The sequence below is a fragment of the Artemia franciscana genome, chromosome 3 (assembly GCF_032884065.1).
Source record: "Artemia franciscana chromosome 3, ASM3288406v1, whole genome shotgun sequence".
NCBI lineage: Eukaryota > Metazoa > Arthropoda > Branchiopoda > Anostraca > Artemiidae > Artemia > Artemia franciscana.
Genome location: NC_088865.1, coordinates 47807600 through 47831602, shown reverse-complemented (window position 1 = coordinate 47831602; position 24003 = coordinate 47807600). Strand labels below are relative to the sequence as shown.

The 24003-nt window shown below is 34.3% G+C and overlaps 1 protein-coding gene across 2 annotated transcripts in view; it reads left to right on the top strand.

Annotated features, from left to right (window-relative positions):
- The window catches only part of LOC136025345 (acetyl-coenzyme A synthetase 2-like, mitochondrial), an 80115-nt gene that overhangs the window by 33889 nt on the left and 22223 nt on the right, over positions 1 to 24003 (top strand). The gene's annotated exons all lie outside the window — the stretch shown is intronic.

Here is a 24003-nt window from a genome sequence, read left to right as displayed (position 1 = left end):
AGTTTTTTAACAATGACAATGATGATTGGTAATAATAAATCGAGAAACTTAACATGTGACATTATAGTAAATACATTATGGTATAAATAATTTCAGATTTTTAAACTATTTAAGAAAATATCAGCCCTGTAAATCTTGCCGTAAATTATTTCAGGAAATATAATTTACCCTAGCCATGGTTATGCCCTGGACCTACTATACAGAACGTTTATACCGGTTATTTGAAAAGTTGAATCAGTCATATACGTAAAAAAACTGGCCCATATGGATTATAAAACGACCGTAGAAAACTATACATAGAAATAGTATTTTTTTATTTGTCATTAATATATTTCATTTAGTTGTGCTTTCAGTTCTCATTACCATAACTATTTTATAAAGCGAACTTTGGAACACAAATTACCTAATTTCTTCCTTCTTTTGCTTTTAAATTGGTTGCTGACTGACGAGAAGAAAAAAGTATGCCTCTTTTAAGATTTCTTTTTTCCTACTCACAAGACTTTCCTCGTAGTGCAACTATAAGAAAATGCCATTCCTCTTGTGATCAACATATTGCATTGGTCTTATCCGATAACATACTGGTATGGCTGGCTAGTAGATCAGAGTTTTAAAATTTCAATACATGTTTGGATAACAGAAATTAAGGTATGAAAAGAATTATACTGATGATTGGAATTTTTTGTCTCGAGCCTAGCTTAAGGAATTTTGGAATAGATCAGAACAATGTTTAGTCTTCACCCACCAAGTTCCGTAGAAGTTTGTTTTGCAAAATACCCATTGGGAGGGGATGTAGCAAGTTCAAGACAACGTGAACAATAGGAACACCATATTGAAAATAGGGAGTGTCTTGAAATCTTTTAAGAATCCTTATGTTATGGTGAGAGGAAGGATGAGCCCCCCTCCCGTGGAGGGTTCAGTCTTCCTTTTGTAGTTGGCTGCCATGGAAAACGCTTGAGATAATGACAAATAACTGTAATGGCTTCATTTACCATAATAATGAAGGTAGATTTTGAACCCTGCAAAGAAGTGCTTAAACAACATAAGGCATTTGGGATCCTTGCTATGCTAGTAAAATGACCCTGAATTTGATCCAAAGATCATGAAGAGGCTGGCATAGTACTAGAAAATGCAAAATATTACTGAGTTTCAAAGGCAGGGCAATAGGCGCTTCCTATGTAAGGATTTGTCGTTGGGGCAATCGCCCATTGTTTATACATATATATATATATATATATATATATATATATATATATATATATATATATATATATATATATATATATATATATATATATAGTATTGGTTTTCAAGAAAGGGGGCGAGCTTGACCTACAGTATTCAAAACGGCCAAAGGCATTCAGGTGAAGCTTTCAGGGAATGTCGATGGAGTGTTGAATATAATTAGCTCCCAATATGTTAATGCAAGTTGTCAAAGAGTAATAAGGCTGCTAAGAGTATGAAGATGAAAAAATTAGGGAGGGAATCATTCTTTCAATTAATGCTCATCATTGGTTAAATATAGCTCTTAACTTTTCTTTAGAAAACCTTTTTGGTTGGAAATGTCTTTTTAATTAATTTTAGAATATAATTTGCAGCTTGCTGAATATTAAATATATTTTGAATGTTTTTTAACTTTAATAAAAAAAAATTCAAACATTCAGGTATGGTTATATGTTTATGCATTTTAAACTGTCAATCCACATTCAGTTTTTTCAGTAATTTTGGTTATGATGAGGATTTCCCTTTCCCTTTTTTTTACATGAAAAATCACGACTGTTTTCAGTATAGTGTAAATCATACCCTGGTCCCCTTAAGGCGTGGAGGCGTTCACCCTGCTCCTATTAGCTTCTGGTTGTACGAGTTTGACTTAATGTAATTTCGATTCGTTTTGGATTTCATTTATTTTTTGATGGTCATCTACGGCACTTTTACACTTGAAAAAACTATTTGAATTAATTAAGGCACATCTTCGTTGAAATATAGATCTTTATTTTTCATTGAAAGCTGCTTTTGTTGAAATTAAATAAATCTTCAAGAGCAAGTAGTCGACCACCCAGAAGCCAGGAGTTTCTTTTTCAACAAAAATTGCCTTTGAGAAATATTTTTTTGAATCTCAATTTTTCCATCCTAATTTGCATCAGTTTTTTCTACAACAAATATCAAAGTAAAACAAGATGAATATGGTAAATGATTGGGTTACGGTCGGGGCCGTATCCAGAATTTTTTCAGAGCGAGAGGAGGTACAAAAGCTTTAAAAAGCGCATGGAAAATTAGTATATATTCATTTTTTTACGTTTTTAAAAATAGGACAAACATTTCAGGGGGAAGGGGTTCAAAATCCCTACCACCCTCCCTGATAGGGTATTGGTTACGGTAATACCAAGGTAACGTTTGAGCCTAAACTTCAACATATTCACTTTTCGACAATTTTTTATCCATACCTGTAAAAAAATCCCAGTTACAATGTCCCCCAGTTTTTTGGTCTTCTTTTTATGTCTCCATTCTTGGGTTAATTGTACATTATTTTTACGTTATCACTACACTTTTATATATGGCTAAAGAAAATTGATTCAATCATCATTGATGGTTGATCAGTCATCATTACAAGATAAGGTCTAGAAGGAAAGGGTAAGAAATGGAATGCGAAGTATTGTCGGTTAAATTTTCAATTAAAAAGAAGTTTAAACAATAAAAAGATCAAGAGAGAAAAATATTGTGGTCTAGGAATTTGTAAACAATCTCTTGAATCTATGAGTTGCACAAAGAAATTTTCTCATTTCATCTAAAATGTAAACTTGAATTTATTTTAAAGAGTTTATTCGTCTTATTACTATTAATAATTTAAATTAATGTAAGTGTTTACTCTTCTGACCTAGCTTCATTCTCTTAATTATTTGTTTATCTTTACAACAGTGAAAATAAGTCACTCTTGGTGGATTTAGCAGAGTTTTCTTTTACAGCTCAATTCACTTACATAAATTTAATCAAAATTTTTGTGAACAAGATATATTCCCCCCCCCCCCAAAAAAAAAATTGATTCTCCCTTTTGGGAGAATCTTCTATTATCCCAAGGCTGAAAACAGTCGTACAGTATCGAATAATGGCAAGTAAAAAGAGCATCGGCGGTTTTTCTGCCATCGGGTCCAGCAAATAGCACGTTGCTGGCTTCTATATATTGATTCTCTTTATCACTTTTCTTCTAACTGTAGATAATATGAGTGTCTTCTCGATGTCATGGTGTCAGGATAAGCTTAAGACAACCACCCTGAAAAAAAAATTGAATTCTTCCCTTAAGTTCTATTCAGATCATTTTGTGGCAAAAAATGTCAATTTGCCAGTTAAAAAAAAAAAAAAAACGAAAAACAAAAAGAAAAAAACTATATAACCATTTTCGAGGAAAAATAAACACATATGTACACAATTAGTGCTTGTTTAATTAATTAAAAAGATCTATAATTAAAAAAAAAATAATGATTTTTAATTAAATTATGATTTTTATTAGATTCAAAGATCAGACCCAAAACCCTTAAAATCTTGGGAAACGAACCAGGAAATGACAATCCTATGTCTTTCAGCTAGTAGCTATTTTATAATTATGATAGCATTATCATTGAAAGATAAAAACCTTAAGTTATCAAAACCAAAGTTCAGTTTTGTCTGACTTAAATACATTACTTTACAGGATGTAATCCCCACTTCAATTAAAAAAAACAACATATTATTAGACTAAAACCTTTTGACGCAAAACAACCAAATTTAGAAAGAATTTATTTCAAAAAGAATTTTGTTGGAATTTACGTAGATAAGAGGTATTAAAAAGCCATAAAAAAGTAGTGGATTTACCAAATTTAGTGCAAATAAACTTGATTTTTTTTTTCAATCACAGCAGCAAGCGTAGTTTTTTAGGAGCCAGGGAGGGGGTGGCAACTGCCCCCTCTAGACCCAAGTTGTCTCCCCTAAACTCAGTTTGCCCTCCGGATGAAATTTAATTTCTGCAAAAAATCTTGTCAAAACTAAAATAAGCCTGCATAATTTAATTATCTAGAGAAACAGGTTAGTTTTCTTTAGTGTACATTTGCCTTTCTCGTAACATACGGATTGCTATTCAGTTTTCCCTATCATTTTTACTTCATCTGGGAGAACTGTGTCTAACTTTCGCCTCCCCCCCCCAAAGGTTTTTGACACAACTACGCCACTGAATTACAGTTAGTCTGCTTCATTTTTTGTTAAAAAAACTTTCGATGCTGCATTGAATGGATAATTTCGTCTGTCAGAATCACAAATAGAGCATAAAACGAATCTTCAACAAATCAACATTGGAGTTTTTTTTTACAAATTTATTCTGTATTTTCGGCTTTTTTTCAAATAGGTTTTTCCATGGGCTTTCGCATTAAAGTCGTGGTTGTAGAGTATCGTCAGAGAGCTCGCTTAAACTATAGTTGAAAGTTCTTGTGCCTTTTTAAGTGTTATTTCGTATTTTGTGCTGCAAAGTAATAATTGTGTTCCGAGAGCAACACTTTGGTTTTGTCCCATTTTTTTTTTGTTTTTTTTCCTATGCCGCCGATCTCAGCTTATTCCTTGAAACTGGTAAAGGTCTAACCTGTGCGGTTTTTACGGAAAATGTGGGCCTCAGGCTGGATTGATGAATATGACATTTCATTTTGGAAAGCTCCTCAGAACTCTTGCCTGGGGCCAAAAACGATGGTTTTTGCTTGTTCACGAGCCAGAGCCTATAGTGTGCGAAGTGAAGTGGAGTTATTTAGCCTATGTCAGAGAGGAGTATCTGAAGTTGTGCAGCCAAGCCTTCGTTTCATCAATCCATGTTTCTGCTTTCGAGTGGAAGGCTCCGTTCTAGCAGGCAAACAGGCAGGCATCACTTTCAAGTTGAAGATGGACTAAAATCTATAAGTGCTAAATATATGCGGCAGTTGTTCGGCCCCAGAGCCAATATATCTTTTTGAGTGATAAATAGAAAAATTTACAGAAGCAAAATGTGGCATTTTCCCACGGGTCCGAAAGTGCTGCATTCTATTGTTTCCACCGATTTCTGTTCGTGATTTCAGCTGAGTTTATGATTCAGTTTTTCGGACTCGGGATTGCGGTAAAGAAATGGTATCAGATGTGCCTGATAAACTTTAAAAGTTCTCTCATTGCTAAAGAAATTGGAGCTTATCCTTTGCTCCTTTCTAAGTGGTGACGTTAAAAAGTTGGCCTACGGCAAAAAAAAACAACTTTTGAATTAAAACAGATAGAATTTTTTTACGGCAATCGATAGCTCTTGATCAGCTCATCAAAGTATATGACATCCATTTTTGGTGCGAAAATTTCTTCATGAGGTATACCACTTTGAAAGTTTCAAAGGGTTGACAACTTCATTAGTAAGGTTCACACTGAAACGAAATCTAGGCCGATACAAATTGTGAGACATATAGAGGAATTGTAAGCAACAGTCGGCTGGTAGGTAATAATCACCTTCAGCAGTGAGGGGTCAGTAAGTTTTGCTAGTTTGTGTATCTTTTATTTGTTTCCAGTGTATTTGATGGTAAAACCAGTTTGGTTCCAGTGGTAAGACATCTAGGGGACTTGTAAGTAATAATCTCATGTTAGGCTACGGTCAACTTCAGCGATGATGGGCTAGCAACTATGCTAGTTGGTGTTCCCATGTATTTGTTTCCGGCGAACTTGATGCCTATCACGAGAGAGGGACTTATAAGTAAGAATTGGTTCACTTTGGGCCAGAAACAGCTTTTACCTCATAAGCATCTTCGGCAAGGAGGGGTTTGCCACTTTTGCTAGTTGGTGTACCTATTATTTGTTTCCAGTGTATTTAATGGTTAAGCCAATTTGGTTCCAGTGGTAAGACATATAGGGGACTTGTAAGTAATAATCGTCTGTTGGGCTACAATCATCTTCAGCGATAAGCGGTTCGCAACTTTTGCTAGTTGGTGTACCCATTTATTTGTTTCCGGTGAGCCTGATGTCTATCACGGGAGAGGGACTTGTAAGTAAGAATCTGTTCACTTTGGGCTAGAAATTTGTGTAAATTGATGCACATTGTATTCGATCTCTTTAAATCTGACAGAATTAAGTGTTTAAGCAACGAGTACAAACGATAAGGTAAAACAATGAGGTAGTTTCTTAATAATTAGTGTCACCTACGATATTTTAATCCTTAAAAGTAACGGATAGCTTTATAATACCAATTAGATTATATAAGATAATGTTCCAAGTTTTCATCCGTCACGATGTCTACGATTGAAAAGGATATAGTTCAACTGGCTTAAAAGTCAATTTAGTCCATTCTTTCGATATTATTTTGTAGTTGTTGTTTTTTCAACGCTGAGGAATAGCCTTTCGTCATTTGATAACTGATTGCGTTCTTGTTTGAACATACCGTTTTAAAAACTTCGATAGGCTGACAACTTCATCATTTAACCGATAGTGAAGAAACAAGCACAAACGAGAATGTAAAACAATGAGATAGTTTCGTAATAGTTAATAGAATGTCATCTATGGTATTTTGATCCTGAAAAGTAAGGTATAGCTTTATAACACCAGCTAGATTATATAAGGTATTGTTCCGAGTTTTAATCCGTCACGATGTCTAAGATTGAAAAGGATAAAGTTCAACTGGCTGCCAAGTCAATTTAGTCCCTTCTTTCGTTACTGTTTTGTTGTTGTTTTTTTCAACACTGAGGAATAGCCTTTGATCATGTGATTATTGATCGATAGCGAAGAAACAACACCAAAGCGTTGCTCTCGCAACACTTTAGTCGGCGATGCCGGAAAAATGCTGCCACAGCACTTCACGTTGCCCGGGCAACGTAGGTCTAATTTTTCTCCAAATGGGACGAAATGCCATCAAGCAAAAATTTAGAGACTGTCAGTCGGCTTAGATAAGCCCTAAAGCTAGTCTTCAAAGCTTTCAGTTTCACAGGTTTTACTGCTGCACGATGTCCCTAAATATAATTAAATAAAAATAAAGATTTTCAACTGCAAGTAAGGAGCAATATTAAAAGTTAAAACGAACAGAAATTATTACGTATACGAGCGGGATTGCACCTTCTTCAACAAATTGCTAAAGTTTTTCGATGTAAAAAAAATTACTTACTGCTCTAATTAAACAACCCTTTTGTTTCAGGAATCGTTTTTAAATAATTGGAAAAAATGTGTAATTTAGCAAAAAGATCGAGGCGTTGAAAAGGAGACAGTACCCCTCGTATATGTAATAATTTCTGTTCGTTTTAAGTTTTAATATTGCTCCTTACTTTCAGTTGAAAAAAAACTATATTTTTTATCAGATTTCTGATCGTTTTTCACATAACACCAGGAGATCTGGCTCCACCTCCACGGAAAAATCCCCCTCTCATGGAAAAATCCTCTGGAAAATTCAACCTTGGTGAACATTTATCCTAGACAATTACCCTTAACAGCTCCATGCGTAAAATTGATTCAGTAAAGAGAAAGCAAGACACATAAAAAAAATTCTTATAGGAACTCTGACAAATTCCCTTAGCATACAATTTCTCCTGGAGAGTTCACAACCCAGATAATTACCTCTCCACATAATATTCTACCCATGCAAAGTCCCCCGGTAAAAATTTGTCCTTCTTCCTCATCTGAAAAATGTATGCATACTCTCCAAAATACAAATAGTGTACGTAAGCAATGGGAGAATCTTATAACTTGAAGTCCCTTCCCCGAGGGCTATGAAGGGTCATGCTATCTCTAAAAACATAGTTATTAGGCCTTTCAACTATACTGAAGAAAATTACAATCTCAGAATTTTGATTAGGCGATTTTGGGAAACAAGTAGCGTGGGAGGGGGCTTAGTTGCCATCCAATTTTTTCGTTCATCTGGAAAAGGGCACTATAACTTTCAATTTCCGTTAGAATAAGCCCTCTCCCGATGTTCTATGCCAACTTGGTCGATACAATCACCCCTGGAAAAGAAAACAATTAAACATACATCCGTGATCTTTCTTTTGATAAAAAGTACAAAATTCCACGTTTTTGCAGATGGGAGATTTGAAACCTTTGCTGCAGGGTTCTCAGATACGCTGATTCTGCTGTTGTGATTTCCATTAAGATTCTATGAATTTTAGGTCTTTGCTGCTTTTTGGAAATCAGTCAAATTTTCTCTAGCTCTTAACCTTTTATGTGTAAAACTAAACATAACAAGAACATAAATCAACAAACAAACATAAATCAGCAAACTTCGTTACCACGAACTGTGTGATGAAAACTGTAATATACAGCTATTATTGACTGTACAGTATTTTATACTAACAGCTGTACAATACCCTGTATTAGCACAACAGGTATTGAGAGAGGATATAGTGGATATTTTTATGGCTATTTTAGTGCTACGATTAAAAGTAATGAGACAGCCTGTTCGGCTTAGAAGTATCCAAGAGCTAATTTCCAAACCTTCCAATTTTGGGGAATAAACAGGCCCGCCGAGGTGCAATTGTGTTTGAAGGTGTTTGTAAACTAATATCATGGGTTAACAGGGCTGTATCCAGGATTTTTTTTACGGGAAGGGGGGGGGGGTCACAATGTTTCTTTTTTGGTTGGGGTATCTTAGACAAAAAAATGCATAGAAATTTGATTATATCCATTTTGGTTACGTTTTTACCAGTCAGACCAAAAATTCAGGGGAGACAGTCCAAAACCCCAAACCCCCCTGAATATAGCCTTGTGTGGTAAACCGAGAAGGAAAACTTTAAGACTGTCTGTGACAGGTACTTCTGATCAATATGGTGAAGATTTATTTGAAGGAATATACCTCCTTCAACTAAGCGTGCAATATAGGAGCTGAAGGTGTCAAAGCTACCTTCTTTTACATAATCATTAGTTCTAACGGCAAGCGCTAGTTCTTAAATGCTAAAGCATTTGGATAAAATATATCTTAAGCTTGGAAAGTTGGGGTTTACTGGGGTCCTGTATATTTCAGACAATTTAAATAAACTCATCTGAGTGAGTCTTTATATCAAAATCTTTATTATAAAACATAAGGAACAGGAACTTCTGGGGACGTGAAACCCCCTCGTATTTAGGATTATTCCGAATTTAATGTTAAAAGATAAGATTCAAGGAAAGAGGACCTTTAAAATGAAAGCAAGGGCCGTGGGCCGTGATTAAAACCAAACGAGTAGCCATTATCCCGGGCATGAGAGGAAAATGCTCTGAAATAATAGTAATGCAATAAAAGGGTTAGGTTTTTCCTTTTCACGATGTCTCAAGAATATATAATCAAAATTTTCTTCCAACAATACTATTTCCAGATAAAACGTTTTGAAAGGAAATTGGAAAAAGAAACTGTAGTTTAACCGGCTGATTTTAATTGTTGCACCTTAAGACACACAAAGGGAATCAATATTTCAACTCAAGCTCAAAGCATGGGAGATTGAGGAGGCGGCAGTTCCTTTGATATATATGAATGATAATTTCTTATAATTTTTAGGCTTTAATCACGCTCTTTAGTTTCGTTTTGAAAAAATTGTTTTACTTTAATCAAAAGCTTCGAATTAAAGAACTACAAGTAAAGAGAGACTCATTCTAATAGTACCAGAACCCCCCCCCCAAAGAAACTAAAACAATAATCAATTTATAAAATAAATAATCATAAATAATAACAATAAATAGCTATAACAGTAACAATAACAATAACAATAAGTAATCAATAAATTAAAACAATTTAACTTTATGTATACTTTGGACAATTTTTATTTTTAGTTTAGACTTGACCTAACAATAGAAATTTATAGGGTGTTATAGGTTTAAATAAATGGCTGTATGATTTTGTATCAGCTATGAAGGAGGAGGGTCAGTGTATCTTTCTGTACGCAAGTAGGGAGTAGTTTGTACATATGTAAGATTAAATAAAAAAAATGTTGTTTGTAACTGTAAGTGAGGAGCGACATTAAAACTTAAAACGAACATAAAGTATTCCGTATATGAAAGAGGTTCACCTGGCTCATAACGCTAAGGATTGTTTACTATTGTAAATGAAAAATATAGTATTTTTTAACTGAAAGTAAGGAGCCCTTACTTCCCTTACCTCCCTTTTCATATACGAAGTAATTTCTGTTCGTTTTAAGTTTTAATGTCGCTCCTTACTTTCGGCTAAAAAAACTAGTTTTTTTTTTAATTTCTGAACGTTTTTGAATCAATGTGTGTTTTGATTTTGGCTCTCCGCAGAGGAATAATTAAAACGAAATTTGCATATTTTATTTAATTTTTTTTTGGCTAAATGGCTTTCTCATACTTTTTATCGAATGATTTTGAGAAAAAAAGAGCGAGGGAGGAAGCCTAGTTGCCCTCCGATTTTTCGGTTAATTAAAAAGGCAACTAGAACTTTTGCTTTTTACGAATTTTTTATTAGTAAAAGATTTACGTAGCTTATAAATTAGCTTACGTAAAGAACTTTTGTATTCTCATGTTTTTATCACATATATGAGGGGGTTTGCCCCCTCGTCAGTACCTCACTCTTTACACTAAAGCTGAAATTTTGTCCCAATTCACTAAGAATGACCCCTGAATCACAAAAGCCGTAGAAAAAATAGTTCAAATTACTAACAATACTTTAGCGTAAAGAGCGAGGTATTAGGAGGAGGTCAGCCCCTCATATGGGTAATAATTTCTGTTTGTTTCAAGTTTTAAGGCAGCTCCTTACTTCCAGCTGAAAAAAACTTTTTCATATTTATTTTTTCATTGTTTTTTTTTAAATAATACTAGAAAATCCTGCACTCCCTTCATGAAAATTTTCGTCTCCCATGAGAAATTGTCGATGCAAATTTCCCCCAGCATATCCCCCTCATCTCAACCCCTCCCCCCAACGAAAAAAAAATCCTCCTGAAAACGCCTAGACACTTCCCAATAACCGTTACTATATGTAAGCACTGGTCAAAGTTTGTAATTTGTTGCCCCTCCCATGGGAACTGTGGGGGAGTAAGTCGTCCCCAAAGACATAGTTATAAGGTGTTTCGACTTTTCTGAATAAAATGGCTATCTCAGAATTTTGATCCGTCGACTTTGGGAAAATAATTAGCGTGGGAGGGGGCCTAGGTGTCCTCCAATATTTTTAGTCACTTAAAAAGGGCACTAGAACTTTTCATTTACGTTAGAATGAGCCCTCTCGCAATATTCTAGGACAACTGGGTCGATACGATCACCCCTGGGAAAAAAAAAATACAAATAAACACGCGTCCGTGATCTGCCTTCTGGCAAAAAAATACAGAATTCCACATTTCTGTAGATAGGAGCTTGAAACTTCTACAGTAGGGTTCTCTGATACGCTGAATCTGATGGTGTGATTTTCATTAAGACTCGCAAATTTTCTCAGACTCGTAACTTTTGATGGGTAAGACTAAATCTGATGAAACTTATATATTTAAAATCAACATTAAAATAAGATTCTTTTGATGTAGCTATTGGTATCAAAATTCCATTTTTTAGAGTTTCGGTTACTATTGAGCCGAATCGCTCCTTACTACAGTTCGTTATCACGAACTGTTTTATTTTGTCAAAAAGGGCATAAGGGCATAACATTCAGTTCAGATAAAATAGAAAGACTCTAAAAAGAGAACATTCCTTGCTTGTGTACACCCTTATTAAGACAAATATTATTTGATTCTCTCAGGGGGATGGGGTACCTAGGGTCATGAAAAAATCTTTTTGCTGTTTAACCGACATTAAAATTTTAATTCCATGATATTACTTAGATGAATTGAATGAACATATGAATAAAAATTTAATCTTGCAAAAATCATACAAAATGGAAAATAGAAAGACTCTAAAAAGAGAACATTCCTTGCTTGTGTACACCCCTATTAAGACAAATATTATTTGATTCTCTTAGGGGGATGGGGTACCTAGGGTCATGAAAAAATCTTTTTGCTGTTTAACCGACATTAAAATTTATTTCCATGATATTACTTAGATGGATTGAATGAACATATGAATAAAAATTTAATCATGCAGAAATCATACAAAATACTCAATATATGCACAACAAAACAACAGAGATAAATTTAGATTCAACCTATGGTCTTCTTTCTTTTTTAGAAATATAAATGGACTAGTATACCATTAATAAGGAAGTAATGGAGCTAAAAAAGTAGAAATTCCCCTGTTATTGCGGAAACGAATGTTTCCGCAAAATGTAGAGTTTTGGATTTCTTAATAGAAGCAAAATCACGGATGCGTGTTTATTAGGTTTTTTTTTCGCCAGAACCGATTGTATCGAATCAGTTATCCTAGGAAATCGTGAGGAGGGGAATTATTTTATCGCAGACCAAAAGTTCTAACGCCCTTGTCAAGTGAGCAAAAATGTCGAAGGGCAGCTAGTTCCTCTCCCACGTCTATTGTCTTCCCAAGGTCTTCCAATCAAAAATTTGAGATACCCATTTTGTTCAGCATATTCGAAAGATCTAATAGCCATGTCCTTGAAGATGAGGTTGTTCCCTTACATCCTCCAAGGGAATAGATAGAAGCTCTGAACTTTGCCCATTGTTTACATATCATATTGGCTATTGGAAAGTATGCCTTTGTTTTTTGGATGTATTTTCTGGCAGGAGTTTTACGTGGGAGGATATTTCCACAGAGAAATTTTTTGTGGGGGAAGGGATGTCTTAAGTATGGGAGATGGCTTTCCTGGCATTATCTAGAAACCGATCAAAAATTATATTAAAAAAAAGTTTTTTCAATTGAAAGTAAGAAGCAACATTAAAACTTAAAACAAAAAGAAGTTATTACGTATATGGGGGGGGGTCCCCTTCCTTAAAACCTCGGTCTTTACGCTTCAGTGTGACGTTTTGTTCCAATTATTTAGCGATGACACTTGAAATAAAAGGGAGCTTTAATTAGTTTAATAAGCTTTTTTAAGAAAATCAAAAAAGTTAGTGTAAAGAGCGAGGTATTGAGAAGGAGAGAGCCCCCTCATACGTGGAATAATTTATGTTCCTTTGAATTTTAATTTTGCTCCTTACTCTCAGTTCAAAAACTTGTCTATTTCTTTGAATTTGATAGTATAGACCTAAAGAACCAAAACAGACAATATTACAAATTATTGATTATTATTGATTATCTAGGTGGCTTTTCACTTGTACTTAAAAGACGGTCTACATAATGCAATATTTTACTCATATGCATTTAGACTATGTTGAAATATTGGAAAACGACTGACAGGTTTTGAAAAAATTTGATTATACTGAAATATCATAGTCAAATGCAGGAATTTTCTCACTTTTTTCTAAAATGATTCTTTTGTAAAGACTACAATTTAAACTTCCGGGGACTTCAGTAAAATAGAAAATTTTGCGATCAAATCTGAATTTTTACGTCATCATTAGTTTTGTCCAGGCTATTAAAAACTAAAAAAGAGACAAGAAAACTGTTATACAAAAACTATGGTACCAAATAAAAAATTGGATTATTATTTTGAATTGACCAAAACTTCTAGGTATACATCTTCAGATTTACACACATATAATATATGAAAAATTGAAACTTTTATATTTAAAAGAAGCTTTATCATAAGAGATTTATCATTTTTGAGTTAAATCAGTAATATCGTCATTTTATCCAAGGATGAAGATTCTATTATTTTTTCTTCTGTCAAAGAGCAGAATTAGAGGATAACAAGGACCAAATTGCCCATGATTTCATAACGCTATCGGAATTTGCCCCCGTTCAACAAGTCTATTGAGCCCCTTTTTGTGTCTAAACGTATAAAAATTGAAGGTAAAACTTCAAAAACTAAATAGAAACAAAACCATGATTTCAGAAAAGTCTAATTGTACTCTTGAATTTTGTAAGAAAATATCTTAATAGGAGGGTGGGGGGGGGAGAATTTATCATTACCTGGTTAATTAAGTATATCAAGTTAGTAGCAAATATGAAATAAAAATTTTATAGCACATGGTGAATATCCTTCTTACCTAAATTCAGGTCGATGTTCTTGAGTGTAATCTGTGTAACCAAGCTGCCAAGGGTATTTTCACAGAACAATTCTGGGTTTCCCTCAATGTCATTAATGTCCATTGTGTATAGATTTCCGGGCTCCAACAAACACCAACAACTACCATTCAAGTTAATTCCCTCTTGTTCCAATAATATACGAACTTCGGACGATTTCTTGCATACCAAAAAACTCCAGACAAAAAGTTTACCTGTTTAACAGAGCCTTAACCACCCAAATTTCAACCTTAATTTAAAAAGCTTTTGGTCTCACCAATACAATTTGTTATTCTGAATTTAAGAATCCGATTTTGATTAGAACTTCATATTTGGTACATCGAATTATATCGGGTAAGAAAGGAGCTACCTTTTGTTTAGTGTTATTATTATGCATTAAATCTGTTTTGCACAATTCAGCAAATGATTATTTTGATGCTAGAGCACCAAGATTATAAGGAATACGGTCTGATAAAATTATGGTTTTCCATTAAAATACTATGTAAATACGTGAATTTACACCAATAAATTCCTAAAAACTAAAGTCAACAAATAAAGCTATTTGACACGGAAAAACACATAGTGTTTTGTAAAGATTTGTCTAGATAAGGGAATAACAGAGGATTATAAAGTTAATTCCCCAAAGTGCTATTTCTGTAATATATATATATATATATATATATATATATATATATATATATATATATATATATATATATATATATATGTATATATATATATATATATATATATATATATATATATATATATATATATATATATATATATATATATATATATATATATATATATATATAACTATCTGTTGGGGTGGCGCTTCGCGCCAACCCCCCAAGCCCCCCCGCACGCGTAAGTCGTTACGTGCCATATTAGTTATGCGCCATTGTAGTTGTGTCCCTGTGTCCCGCCTGTGAATATAGATAAAAGAGAAAAGATTTCTCTTTTCGTTATATATATATATATATATATATATATATATATATATATATATATATATATATATATATATATATATATATATATATATATATATATATATATATATATATATATATATATATATATGTTTTTAACTACGTAATACTTGCGAATATACAACATTCTTCGATGTCCCATTGTCTGTGGATATAAATAGATTGTCAGGTTTACCGACTCTTGAACATGCAACATAAAATTGTCCATGGGAAAAATAATCCGTATTCAGATCTATACCTCATTATTCTAATGATAGCCCTTGATCTTTTTTGATGGTGATTGCTAATCGAACATTCCCTGTGTCCCCGTCGTCATTTATATATCCCCCTATGCCCCCGGCATCCCCGTTGTAGTTATGTCCCTGTGTCCCGGTCGTCATTTATATTCCCAGTATCCCGGTCGTCATTTGTGTTCCAGTGTCCCAGTCTGTAATTTCTCTTTGAGCTTCCCGGTCGTCATTTATATTCCCTGTGTCTCGGTCGTCATTTGTGTCCTGGTGTCCCCGTCTGTAATTTATCTTTGAGTGTCCCGGTCGTCATTTATATCTCCCAGTTGTTATTTGTGTCCCAGTCTGTAATTTCTCTTTGAGTGTCCCGGTCGTCATTTATATTCCCTGTGTCCCGGCTTTTAGTTTTCTTTTTCTCCTTTATTTTTCATTTTTTTCCTTTTTTTAGTTTTTTTTCTTTTCCAGTTTTTAGTTTTTTGTTAGTTTTTAGTTTTTTTTTCTTTTTATTTTTTTTGTAGTTTTTTACCTTTTTTTTTTAGTTTTTTTTGTTTTTTTTTTCTTTTTTAGTTTTTAGTTTTTTACCCTTTTTTTAGCTTTTTTTTGTAGTTTTTACCCTTTTTAGTTTTTTTTCTTCTTTTGTATTAATGCTAAAGCCAAGGTTCGAACCTGGAACCTTTCGGACCTAGAACCTGGAACATAACGCTTTACCAACTCACCTACTTCGGCTTGAATACATTCGTTTCGAGCAGCTTCCTCGGCTGTTGCCATTGTAGGTTCTTCAGTCATTTTACAATTAGAAATTTCTCTTTCAACGATCGTCTTACAATTAAAAATTTGTCTTTGAACTATTTTCTTAAATACCTGTTTCCTTTTTTATAAGCCCTGTGTCCCGGTCGTCATTTGTTCCCCGGTATCCCAGTCTGTAATTTCTCTTTGAGCGTCCCGGTCATCATTTATATTCCCTGTGTCCCGGCTTTTAGTTTTCTTTTTCTCCTTTATTTTCCAGTTATTTCCTTTTTTTAGTTTTTTTCTTTTTCAGTTTTTAGTTTTTTTATTTTTTTTATTAGTTTTAATTTTTTTTTATTTTATTTTTTTTTGTCGTTTTTTACCTTTTTTTAAATTTTTTTCTTTTTTAATTTTTAGTTTTTTACCTTTTTTTAGTTTTTTTTTTAGTTTTTTAGCTTTTTTATTTTTTTTGTATTTTCTTTTTAGTTTTTTTTTGTAGTTTTTACCTTTTTTAGTTTTTTTTTCTTCTTTTGTATTAATGCTAATGCCAAGGTTCAAACCTGGAACCTCTCGGACCTAGAACCTGGAACATAACGCTTTACCAACTCGGCTACTTCGGTTTGAATACATTCGTTTTGAGCAGCTTCCTCGGCTGTTGCCATTATAGGTTCTTCAGTCATTTTACAATTAGAAATTTCTCTTTCAACGATCGTCTTATAATTAAAAATTTGTCTTTGAACTATTTTCTTAAATACCTATGTCCTGGTCGTCATTTATATTCCCTGTGTCCCGGTCGTCATTTGTGTCCCGGTATCCCAATCTGTAATTTCTCTTTGAGTGTCCAAGTCGTCATTTGTGTCCCGGTCTGTAATTTCTCTTTGAGTGTTTTTTCTTTTTAGTTTTTTTAAGTTTTTTTTACCTTTTTTCAGTTTTCTTTTTCTTCTTTATTTTTCAGCGTCACTATGAAATACATATTGCCGAACCTTTGTTTTTTTTAACTAAAGTCTGGTAGGCATTGATGACCTTATCCAAGTCAAAATCCCAAACCCAATCATCATCGCTATCATTTTCAGTTTTCATATGTTTTGAATCTCGCTGTCCGGCACGCTCTCTTTTCTTACTTTCTCATTCACATTATCAGTCGCAAGTTCTTTGGCATAGACTCTTTGAGCAGCTTCCTCGGCTGTTGCCATTGTAGGCTCTTCAGTCATTTTACAATTAAACATTTTTGCTTCCACGATCTTCTTACAATTAAAAATTTGTCTTTGAACGAGTATCCCAATCTGTAATTTCTCTTTGAGTGTCCAAGTCGTCATTTGTGTCCCGGTCTGTAATTTCTCTTTGAGTGTTTTTTCTTTTTAGTTTTTTAAAGTTTTTTTTACCTTTTTTCAGTTTTCTTTTTCTTCTTTATTTTTCAGCGTCACTATGAAATACATATTGCCGAACCTTTGTTTTTTTAACTAAAATCTGGTAGGCATTGATGACCTTATCCAAGTCAAAATCCCAAACCCAATCATCATCGCTATCATTTTCAGTTTTCATATGTTTGACTCTCGCTGTCCGGCACGCTTTCTTTTCTTACTTTCTCATTCACATTATCAGCCGCAAGTTCTTTGGCATAGACTCTTTGAGCAGCTTCCTCGGCTGTTGCCATTGTAGGCTCTTCAGTCATTTTACAATTAAACATTTTTGCTTCCACGATCTTCTTACAATTAAAAGTTTGTCTTTGAACGATTTTCTTAAATACTTTTAATGACGTCATCGTTATAATAAACATGACGACAACTAACTTCATGACAACATGACATGATGACATGACGTCACTCAACAGAAACAAAGACCGCTTATCTATATATATAAAAACTAGCTGTTGGGGTGGCGCTTGGCGCCACCCCAACACCTAGTTGGTGGGGGCGCTTCGTGCCCCCTCCCAAGCCCCCCCGCGCGCGTAAGTCGTTACGCGCCATATTAGTTACGCGCCATTGTAGTTGTGTCCCTATGTCCCACCTGTGAATATAGATATATATATATATATATATATATATATATATATATATATATATATATATATGTGTTTTTAACTACGTAAAACTTATATACAATATAACTACGTAATATTTTTAACTACGTAAAACTTATATACGCGAATATACAACATTCTTTGCTGTCCCATTGTCTGTGCATATAAATAGATTGTCAGGTTTACCGACTCTTGAACATGCAACATATAATGGTCAATGGGAAAACAATCCGTAATCAGATCTATACCTCATGATTCTAATGATTGCCCTTGAGCTTTGTTGATGGTGATTGCTAATCGACCATTCCCTGAATCGCCATCGTCATTTATATATCCCCCTGTGCACCCCGGCGACCCCTTTGTAGTTATGTCCCTGTGTCCCGGTCGTCATTTATATTCCCTGTGTCCCGGTCGTCATTTGTGTCCCGATGTCCCAGTTTCTGATTTCTCTTTGAGTGTCCCGGGCGTCATTTATATTCCTTGTGTCCCGGTGCCCCGGTCGTCATTTATATCCCCCTGTGCCCCCCGGCGTCCCCGTTGTAGTTGTGTCATTTATATTCCCTGTGTCCCGGTCGTCATCCCGGTATACATTCGTTTTTGAATTGGTATATGATGAAATAAATTTTTTATTTTTTCCCTTTTTTTCCTTTTAGTTTTTTTTTATTGGTTTTGACCTTTTTTTAGGTTTTTTAGTTTTTTTCTTTTTTCTTTTTAGTTTTTTTTGAAGTTTTTATCTTTTTAGTTTTTTTATTTTTATTTATATTTTTTTGAAGTTTTTATCTTTTTAGTTTTTTTTTATTTTTATTTATATTTTTTTAGTTTTCTTTTTCTCCTTTATTTTTCATTTTTTTTCCTGTTTTTAGTTTTTTTTTCTTTTTAGTTCTTTTAGTTTTTACCTTTTTTAGTTTTTTTTAGTTTTTTAGATGAAAATTTTTTTAGTTTTATTTTTTTTTTTCTTTTCAGTTTTTTATTGGTTTTTACCTTTTTTTTTAGCTTTTTTAGTTTTTTTTCGTTTTTTCTTTTTACTTTTTTCTTTAGTTTTTATCTTTTTTTTTTATTATTAATTTTTTTTTATTAGTTTTTAGTTTTTTTTGTAGTTTTTGCCTTTTTTAGTTTTTTCAGTTTTTTTTTTTAGTTTTTAGATTTTTACCTTTTTTAGCCTAACCAGGATTTGAACCTGGGACCTTCATTCTCCGTTCTGACACCCTCTCTCACCGAGTGACTACTCCAGCATGTTCATTTTGGTGTTTTAAATGGTATATTATTAACCAAATTAATGTGTTTTACAATATACTAAGCATCGTCATAACAAAAATGACAACAACTAATTTCATGACGTCAGTCAACACAGAAATTAAGTTCTGAAATTAAGTCATGAAATTAGTTGCCGTCATTTTTGCTTTGACGGTGACGTCATTCAAGTTATATAAGACATATGTTCACGTAGAAATCTATTAATGTTTAAGTTTACAATGACTGATGAAGATGCTCAAAGAGTCTATGCCAAAAAACTTGCTGCTGATAGAGAAAGTCAGAAAAGAAAGCGTGCCGAGGAACTATCAGCAGCAAGTTTTTTGGCATAGACTCTTTGAGCATCTTCATCAGTTTTATATATATAGATAGAAGATAAGTTGTCTGTCTGTGGATCTGTGGATCAGGTGACGTCATGTTTCTGTGTCGGCTGACGTCATGAAATTAGTTGTCAGGTGACGTCATGTTTCTGTGTCGGCTGACGTCATGAAATTAGTTGTCGTCATTTTTGCTTTGACGGTGACGTCATTCAAGTTATATAAGACATATGTTCACGTAGAAATCTATTAATGTTTAAGTTTACAATGACTGATGAAGATGCTCAAAGAGTCTATGCCAAAAAACTTGCTGCTGATAGTTCCTCGGCACGCTTTCTTTTCTGACTTTCTCTATCAGCAGCTGGTTTTTTGGCATTACACCATCAGATTCAGCGTATCAGAGAACCCTGCTGTAGAAGTTTCAAGCTCCTATCTACAAAAATGTGGAATTTTGCATTTTTTGCCAGAAGGCAGATCACGGATGCGTGTTTATTTGTTTTTTTGTTTTTTTGTTGTTTTTTTTTTCTTTTTCCCAGGGGTGATCGTATCGACCCAGTTGTCCTAGAATGTTGCAAGAGGGCTCATTCTAATGGAAATGAAAAGTTCTAGTGCCCTTTTTAAGGGACCAAAACAATTGGAGGGCAACTAGGCCCCCTCCCACGCTAATTATTTTCCCAAAGTCAACGGATCAAAATTCTGAGATAGCCATTTTATTCAGCGTAGTCGAAAACCTTATAACTATGTCTTTGGGGACGACTTACTCCCCCACAGTCCCCGTGGGAGGGGCAACAAGTTACAAACTTTGACCTGTGCTTACATATAGTAATGGTTATTGGGAAGTATACAGGCGTTTTCAGGAGGATTTTTTTGGTTTGGGGGAGGGGTTGAGAAGAGGGGGATATGCTGGGGGAGCTTTCCTTAGAGAATTTGTAATGGGAGAAGAAAATTTCCATGAAGGGAGAGGAGGATATAGGCTACTAGCATTATTAAAAAAAAAAACAATTAAAAAATAAAAGTGAAAAAGCTTTTTCAGCTGGAAGTAAGGAACAGCAATAAAACTTACAACAAACAGAAATTATTACCCATATGAGGGGCTCACCTCCTTCTAATACCTCGCTCTTTAAGCTAAAGTATTTTCAGTAATTTCAACTACTTATTCTACGGCTTTTGTGATTCAGGGGGTCATTCTTAATGAATTGGGATAAAGTTTAAGCTTTAGTGTAAAGAGCGAGGTACTGACGATGGGGCGAATCCCCTCATATATGTAATAAAAACATGAGAATACAAAGGTTCTTTACGTAAGCTAATTTATAAGTTACGTAAATCTTTTACCAATAAAAAGATTCGTAAAAAATTAAAAGTTCTAGTTGCCTTTTTAATTTACCAAAAAATCGGGGGGCGACTAGGTTTCGTCCCCCGCTCTTTTTTTCTCAAAATCATTCGATCAAAATTATGAGAAAGCCATTAAGCCAAAAAAAAAATATGTAAATTTCGTTTTGATTATTCCTCTGCGGAGAGCCAAAATCAAAACATGCATTGATTCAAAAACGTTCAGAAGTTAAATAAAAAAAAGGAAGCAGATGAGGCTGCTTCCTCATCAACGCCCCGCTTTTTACGCTAAAGTTTTTTACTGTTTTAAAAAGAAGAATTGAGAGAAAGAGTCAAACTTTAGCGTAAAGAGCGGGGCGTTGATGAGGAAGCAGCCTCTTTCATATACGAAGTAATTTCTGTGCGTTTTAAGTTTTAATGTCGCTCCTTACTTTCAGTTAAAAAAACGTGTTTTTTTTATTTAATATATATATAAAACTGTTTAATAGTTTAAGGTTCTGCTGAAAAACATAGCTGTTATTCATTGCATAAGTTGGATGATACCCAAGGAAATCTAGTGGGATGAAAACTTGTTATTAAAAAATTGGAGGGCAGCTAACCCCCCTCCAACCCCCCTTTTCTACCCAAAATTGTGGAAAACTTGATATAAAAATTTCTTAAAATTTTGAGATAGCCATTTTCTTCAGCATGGCTGTAAGATCTATGTCTTTGAGGATACCTTGACCCCCCAGAGCCCCCGGAAAAAGGGCTGCAATTTATGAGCTTTTCCCATCGATTACATATAGTATTGGCTATTGGGAAGTATAAAGATATTTTCGGGAGGGTTCTAGTGGGGGAGCTTACGTAAGAGGATTTTTCCATGAAGACGTTTTCATGGGGAAGGGAATTTTCCATGGGAGGGAGAGGTAGGGAGGTGGATTTCCCAGCATCAAATAAAACACCATCATAAATAAAATTTAAAAAATAAGTTTTTTCGACTAAAAGTAGGAAGTAACATTAAAACTTACAAAGAACAGAAATTATTACGTACATGAGGAGGTTCCCCCCTTCTCAGTACCTCGCTCTTTGCGCTAAAGTGTTTTGAATTTGTAAAAAGCTTATTATTTTAATTAAAAGGTCCTTGTGTATAAGGAGTCATTCTTAAAAATTAGAACAAAAAGTCAAACTTTAGTGTATAGAGCAAGGTAATGAGGAGCGGGCATGCTCTTCGTATTCGTAATAATTTCAGTTCGTTTCAAGTTTTAATGTTGCTCCTTATTTTCATTTGAAAACCCTTGTTTTATTTTATGTATAAGTAACTAGTCTTTAGGGCTCGTTTCTGAAAATAGCTTATTAGAAAATAATCTTGTTGTAAACTCATCCAACTAAGAGTTCGTGAATAATTATTATTATTTTCAATATATACAATAGATAAATGCACTGGAAATCAATCAGTCGTGCCTTAGTTTCAAATTTGTAACCCGAATGAGATTTTTCTCTGGTGATCAGAAATCGACTAGTTTTCAGTAGAATATAATCTAAAAATCTTGAAGTAAGCCTACCTGTTGAGTTAGCTATATGTCCAGCAGTCTTATTTTGATGATTCCTTTATATTGAAGTGAGATTCGGACTTCGAAGACATAAAACGAATGCTACCTTCTCACATTTGAGATACACTGGTTATGTGACAATCGAGAAAGTGCAAAAAATGGTAAATTTTTTCGACAAGATCTTTAAAAAGATCAAACAATAGCAGTTGCAGTGGCTGTACCTGTCAAGGAATAGCCCTATTTTTTTTCCAAAAATAACATTCAAAGAAACAGAAGAAGGACAGCGGTGACGAGGACGACCACGGAAACAAAAACAGACAGACAACTGCGACTGTGTATGCGTCATATGGGTATCCAGAGCAGCACTAGATAACATATAACAAGTGCTACCTTCTCATATTCGAGTTACACTGGCTATGTGACAACCGAGAAAGTGCAAAGAATGGTAAATTTTTCGACAAGATCCTTAAAAACATCAAACAATAGTGACTGCAGTGGCTGGATCTGTCAAACAATAGCCCTGGGATGTTTCTAAAAGATCAAACAATAGAAGTTGCAGTGGCTGTACCTGTCAAGGAATAGCCCTGTTTTTTTTTTTCCAAAAATAACATTCAAAGAAACAGAAGAAGGACAGCGGTGACGAGGACGACCACGGAAACAAAAAAAGACAGACAACTGCGACTGTGTATGCGTCATATGGGTATCCAGAGCAGAACTATAAAACGGGTATCCAGAGCAGCACTAGAAGACATAAAACAAGTGCTACCTTTTCAAATTCGAGATACACTGGCTATGTGACAACCCAGAAAGTGCAAAGAATGGTAAATTTTTCGACAAGATCCTTAAAAAGATCAAACAATAGCAACTGCAATGGCTGGACCTGTCAAAGAATAGCCCTGGGCTATTTTCCAAAATAGCATTCAGAGAAACAGAAGAAAGACAGCGGTAACGAGGAAGACCACGGAAACAAAAATAGACAGACAACTGCAACTGTCTATGCGTCATACGGGTATCCAGAGCCGCACTATAAAACGGGTATTCAGAGCAGCACTAAAAGACATAAAACGAGTGCTACCTTCTCACATTCGAGATACACTGGCTATTTGACAACCAAGAAAGTGCAAAGAATGGTAAATTTTCTCGACAATATCCTTAAAAAGATCAAACAATAGCAACTGCAGTGGCTGGACCTGTCAAAGAATAGCCCTGGGTTATTTTCCAAAAATAACATTCAAAGAAACAGAAGAAGGACAGCGAGAAGAGGAAGGCCACGGAAACAGAAACAGACAGACAACTACAACCGTCTATGCGTCATACGGGTATCCAGAGCAGCATTATACAGTTCGAGATATCAAGTCCTTGTTCAAGCCCTATCACAAGATGTGGCCCATTACGTCTCGTGAGGATGGACAGAACTTAAGTAAGTTAGATTTCAGCTTTTTAGCAGTTGCTTTTAATTTGTTAATTACATAGGGAATTGCAGATTGCAGAATATCTGAAAGTAACAATTTGTACCGGCTTAAAACATCTGGAGCTTTTCTACCAACTGGAGCTTTGTGCGATTATGGATATATGCAAATAAAAATGTTCTAAATCATCACTGTAACAAAGGGCAACAAAATTCATCTCTAGATGCATGTTTTCTTCTAT